The sequence below is a fragment of the Ornithorhynchus anatinus genome, chromosome 13, assembly GCF_004115215.2.
Source record: "Ornithorhynchus anatinus isolate Pmale09 chromosome 13, mOrnAna1.pri.v4, whole genome shotgun sequence".
Taxonomy (NCBI): Eukaryota; Metazoa; Chordata; class Mammalia; order Monotremata; family Ornithorhynchidae; genus Ornithorhynchus; species Ornithorhynchus anatinus.
Window position 1 is genome coordinate 14,685,048 of NC_041740.1, and position 6,012 is coordinate 14,691,059.

The window sequence follows — 6,012 nt, forward strand, 5'->3', positions numbered from 1 at the left end:
CTCCCCTCCTCCCTTCTTCTCCGGCAAGTTCTGCGACCTTCAACTGTCAGATTCCCCGGGGAGCTGCCGTTCCCTATATCAGGGCCACTTGAGAGGGCACCTGAGCCAGACCTCGATCCCTCCTTGGCCAGCTGCAAGCAGCCGCTGCCTCTACTATCACTTCTACCACCTCCACCGGCTTAGCCGAGTGGCTTTTCCAGCTTGGCTTCCCAAAGAGAGAGGACAGGGAGGAAGATTTACCTCTACACTTTTCTGCGACTTTCCTCAGAAGACTCAGGCCAGCGGCCTTTACGGAGTTTTCAATGAGGAAAACAAAAGAGTTTGCGGTTGCAGAGTCCAGACCCGAGTCCACCCCTTCCTCTGGGGCACAACACCACTTCAGTCAATCGGTGGCATTTACTGAGCACTTTCTGGGGGCAGAGCACTAAAGGAAGGGCTTGGGAGAGTGCAAGAGAGCTACAAGATCTGAAGGTTGGGAGAGTACAAGGGAGCTAGAAGATCTGAAGCTTGGGAGAGAGCTAGACGATCTGAAGGTTGGGAGAGTACAAGAGAGCTAGAAGATCTGAAACTTGGGAGAGAGCTAGACGATCTGAAGGTTGGGAGAGTACAAGAGAGCTAGAAGATCTGAAACTTGGGAGAGAGCTAGACGATCTGAAGGTTGGGAGAGTACAAGAGAGCTAGAAGATCTGAAGCTTGGGAGAGTGCTAGACGATCTGAAGGTTGGGAGAGTACAAGACAGCTAGAAGATCTGAAGCTTGGGAGAGAGCTAGACGATCTGAAGGTTGGGAGAGTACAAGAGAGCTAGAAGATCTGAAGCTTGGGAGAGAGCTTAAACGATCTGAAGCTTGGGAGCGTACAAGAGAGCTGGAAGATCTGATCTCTGCCTTCTAGGAGCTCACCGTCTTGGGGCCTGACAAGTCTAGAGGCTAAGAAGTGAAAGAAGGAAGGGGTGGAGGGGTTAGAAAGGGGCAGAAGAGGGGGAGAGGATCCTCCCCAGGGCCCCCGTTGGTACTCACCCACGCTGGCCGGGACTCGACTCTCAGGGGCCCCTGAGCTGTCAAGCCCTGCCCGCCCGAAGCCGGACGGCTCGGAGCAGCTGCTCGGGTTGGAGCCGGTGGCCGGCAACATCTAAAGAGGAAACCGATCGTTTCCCAGCGCAGCCCTTCCCCCCTCCCCCCGACACACACACACACACACACACACACGGACGCACACTCTTCCTCCTCCACCTCCTGTGTCTCCGCCCCCGGTAGTCGGCCGCTTGCAAAACTCGGAAGGAAGCCCTGCCCCACTCGGACGGGCAGGAGCAGGGGCACGCCCCTCTCCCACCTCTCCCGCCGCCCATCCATCCTCCCGTCTCTCCCGATCCCGGTCCCCATCCCGATCCCGGTCCGGTCCGGTCCCGCCCGGGCCGCGCTCCCGCAGGCGGAGAAGGGCGGGCGCCCTCTGCCGGCCGGACCCGGCGCCGCGGCCGGGGGTCCGGGCCGCCTCCCGCCCCCCCCCCCCACTCTGCGCCTAACGCTCCGCACCCCTCCCTCCCCCGCAGCTCGTCCCAGGCCCCGGCCGAGGGGCGGGCGCACATGGCCCAGGACACTCCGGCCGGACCGCCCGCCGCAGGACCGGACCCAGCCCGGCCGAGCGGGAAGAAGGGGGGAGGGGGGGAATCAGCCCGGGGGCGACCGTCGGGTGGGTCGGTGCTTCCCCCCCCCCCCCCAGCGCCTTGGAGGGGGTTGGGAGGGCGACGATGCTGCGACCCCCCGCCCCATTACCTGTTCCCCTTTGCCCCCCGCACTCCCGGGACCGGCGGGTCCCCGATGCTGGTGGGCCGAGCCGGTTGTGGCGAGGAGCGAGCCGGCTCGAGGGGGGGTGTTTCACGGGGCGAGAGAGGGCGGGGGGGGGGGAGGCGGGGCAATTGTTATCCCCTACCCGCCGCCGGGGCTTCACCTGGGATACACCCCTTTTCCTCCCCTCCGTCCCCTCCCCACCGAGGAGGGGGAGGACCGACCCCGCCGCCAAACGCGGCAGAACTTGTGCCGGGCGCGGAGGCGTGGGCTAAAAGTTTTGCACGAGGTTGTCTCTGCGAGCGGCCGTCCGGGTGCCCCAGCGAGCCCGCTGGCAGAAGAGGGGGAGAAGGGCAGCCCCCGGGGGAGGGGGGATCAGAGGGGGCACCGCCCGTAAACCCGCGTCCGAAGCCGCCCCGTCTTACCTTCGGAGCCGGCTGGGCAGAGACCCCCGCGGGGGGGGGGGGGGGGGGGCACACTCACCACCCCTGCCCCGGACGGACCAAGTCCTGCAGTGGGCGGGGGGCGACCCCGGGGAGGGAGGGATGGATGGATGGATGGATGGATGGATGGGGCGCGGGGCACCAGCTTGCTTTTTTCTCTTTGGGGAGGGGGAGAGGGGGCTCGGACTGTCCCCAGACTGTCCCCCCCCCCCCCCCCGGGCGGGCGCCAAACGATCCGGCCACTTGGGCCGCGACCTCCCTCCCCCGGGCTGCCCCCCGAGCCCGCCCTGCCCACCTCGGAGTGACCGCGCTGTGGCGCGCCCCCGACCCCCCCAACCGGCGCGCGCCCCCGGGCTCCTCCAGCGGGTGCGCGCGCCTCCGGGTCCCTCCAGCGGGTGTGCGCGCGCCTCCGGGTCCCTCCAGCTAGTGCGCGCACGCGCCGCGCGCCCCCGGGCTCCAGTTGGTGCGCGCCTCCGCGCTCCTCCAGCGGGTGCGCGCGCCCGCCGCGCTCCTCCAGCGGGTGCGCGCGCCCGCCGCGCTCCTCCAGCGGGTGCGCGCGCCCCGGCCCCTCCAGCTAGTGCGCACACGCGCCGCGCGCCCCCGGACTCCTCCAGCGGGTGCGCGCGCCCCCGCGATCCTCCAGCGGGTGCGCGCGCCCTGGATTCCCTCTCCCGGCGCCGCTTCCGGGCTCTTCTCCCCTTAAAGGGGACGATGCCTCGCCTCCTCTCCCGGATCGTTATTATCAATAATCCCATTTCTTGACCACTTCCCTGTGCGCCAAGTAGTGTACCAGGCGTTTGGGAGAGTACGATAATACTAATGTTGGTATTTGTTAAGCGCTTACTATGTGCAGAGCACTGTTCTAAGCGCTGGGGGAGATTTAATAATAATAATGATGATAATGTTGGTATTTGTTAAGCGCTTACTACGGGCAGAGCACTGTTCTAAACGCTGGGGTAGACAGGGAATCAGGTTGTCCCACGTGGGGCTCACAGTCTTAATCCCCATTTTACAGATGAGGTAACTAGGCACAGAGAAGTTAAGTGACTTGCCCACAGTCACACAGCTGACAAGTGACAGAGCCGGGATTTGAACCTATGATCTCTGACTCCCAAGCCCTTGCTCTTTCCACTGAGCCACGCTGCTTCTCAACTTTACACTTGATCACTTTACAGGGTGATCAGGTTGTCCCACATGAGGGTCACAGCCTTAATCCCCATTTTACAGATGAGGTGACTGAGGCACAGAGAAGTTTAGTGACTTGCCCACAGTCACACAGCTGACTAGTGGCAGAGCCGCGATTCAAACCCATGATCCGTTGCCGATTTGTCCATTCCAAACGTTTAGTACAGTGCTCTGCACATAGTAAGCGCTCAATAAATACTACTGAATGAATGAATGATCTCTGACTCCTAAACCCGTGCTCTTTCCACTGAGCCACGCTGCTTCCCGTAAGAATGATCGCATGTGTTAAGCGTTTACTATATGCAAAGCATTGTTCCAAGCGCTGGGTGGGGGGGGATACAAGGTGATCAGGTTGCCCAGGTGGGGTTCACAATCAATCCCCATTTTACAGAGAAGTTAAGTGACTTGCCCAAAGTCACACAGCTGACAAGCGGCGGATCCGGGATTAGACCCCACAGAACAACAGTAATAATAATAATGTTGGTATTTGTTAAGCGCTTACTCTGTGCCAAGCACTGTTCTAAGCGCTGGGGTAGATCCAAGGTAACCAGGTTGCCCCACGTAGGGCTCACAGGCTTCATTCCCATTTAACAGATGAGGTGACTGAGGCACAGAGAATAATAATAATAATAATGTGGGTATTTGTTAAGCGCTTACTATGTGCCAAGCACTGTTCTACACGCTGGGGTAGATACAAGGCCATCAGGTTGTTCCACGGAGGGCTCCACAGCCTTCATCTCCATTTTACATATGAGGTCACTGAGGCCCAGAGAAGTGAAGTGATTTACCCACGGTCACAAAGCTGAGAAGCAGTGGAGCCGGAATTAGAACCCATGACCTCTGACTCCCAAGCCCGTGCTCTTTCCACTAAGCCTCGGTGCTCCTCTGTATAACCTAGTGGCAACAGCACGGGCTTGGGAGTCAGAGGTCGTGGCTTCTAACCCCAGCTCCGCCCCTTGTCAGCTGTATGACCTTGGGCAAGTCACTTCACTTCTCTGGGCCTCAGTGACCTCATCTGTAAAAACGGGGATGAAGACTGTGAGCCTCACGGGGGACAACTTGATTACCTTGTATCTACCCCAGCGCTTTGTACGGTGCTTGGCACAGAGTAAGCACTTAACAAATACCATCATTATTATGATTATGCCCTGTCCACAACGAGGGTTGCTCCTGCCCCCGCCCTGCCCGCTAAGGCAAGCCGGGCAAGTAGGATCAGATTATGTATTATGCCCGGGTGACTCCTGCGTATCTGGGCGGGGACCTAACGGGGCAACTTGCTCTCTATCCGAATGCCCGGAAACCTCCCCATTCTGCGTCGCTCCTGCCTGCAGGAGACCCGACCCTGCTCCAGGGGGGTAACTTGCCCCGCCAGACAAATCTCACAGCGTCCCCGTGCCCTGCCCTGTCCTATCCTGCCCTGCTCTGCCCTACCCTACCCTGCCCTGTCCTATCCTGCCCTGCCCTACCCTAATCTGCCCTGCCCTCCTCCACCCTCTGCAGCATAATCATTAAGGACCATCTAGTGAGCATCTACCCCAGGGTTGGCTATAGAGATCCGTGTGCTGCTTCTATCTCACCGTCCTTGTCTTTTATTTTGTCAGTTCATCTTTTTCTATGTAGCTCCCTAAACTCACTCACTCTTTCTTTCTCCCCCTCCCCCCCTCCACTTTACTCGTAATAACAATAATAATGGTATTTGTTAGGCACTTACTACATGCCAAGCACTGTTCTAAATGCTGGGGTGGATACAAGGTAATCAGGTTGTCCCAGGTGGGGCTCACACTCTTAATCCCCATTTTACAAATGAGCTGACCGTGAGCCCCTTGGGGGCAAGGGATCACCCCCTCTGCTCTACCCCCACTCCCTGCCCCACAGCACTTGTGTATATATGTACATATTTATTATTCTATTTATTTTATTAATGATGTGTACATATCTCTAATTCTATTTATACTGATGTTATTGATGCCTGACTACTTGTTTTGTTTTGTTGTTTGTCTCCCCCTTCAAGACTGTGAGCCCGTTGTTGGGTAGGGAATGTCTCTATTTGTTGCCGAATTGTACTTACCAAGTGCTTAGTGCAGTGCTCTGCACACAGTAAGCACTCAATAAATACAATTGATGAATGAATGAATCATGTCTGTATCTCATTCCATGATTTTTCACAGCGCTTTGCACTCTAATCAGTTAAAAACTACTATTACTGCTATGCCTCTTTTGGAAAGGGAGGTGGAAGGAAGGCTGGAATCTTCAACTCCCAATCCCAGATAAGTATTCAGTAAATACTGGTATTCAGCCCGGAGGAGAGACCTCTTGCCTAGAATTTCCTCCTGCTTCACATCCGGCAGACCACTACTCTTCCCATCTTCAAAACCCTTCTGAAATCACATCTCATCCGGGAGGCCTTCCCAGATTACTGTCATTATCCCGCCCTATTTCCTCCTCCCCCCACGCCACTTTTCTGCTACGTGACCTTGGGCAAATCACTTAACTTCTCTGTGCCTCAGTTACCTCATCTGTAAAATGGGGATGAAGACAGCCCCACATGGGACATCCTGATTACCTTGTATCTACCCCAGCACTTAGAACAGTGCTTGGCACAT

The 6,012-nt window shown here is 57.8% G+C and overlaps 1 protein-coding gene across 18 annotated transcripts in view; it reads right to left on the reverse strand.

Annotated features, from left to right (window-relative positions):
- The window catches only part of SVIL (supervillin), a 162,053-nt gene extending 159,829 nt beyond the window's left edge, over positions 1-2,224 (reverse strand). For 11 of the 18 annotated variants that reach the window (XM_029078293.1, XM_029078295.1, XM_029078291.1 and 8 more), the window contains exon 1: positions 1,017-1,118. The gene's annotated coding sequence lies outside the window, so the exon portion shown is untranslated. Of the gene's footprint in view, positions 1-1,016; positions 1,119-2,206 lie in introns of those variants that run through there. The other 7 variants (XM_029078302.2, XM_029078301.2, XM_029078300.2 and 4 more) reach the window with 4 other exon arrangements.
- Positions 2,225-6,012: the final 3,788 nt, after the last annotated feature.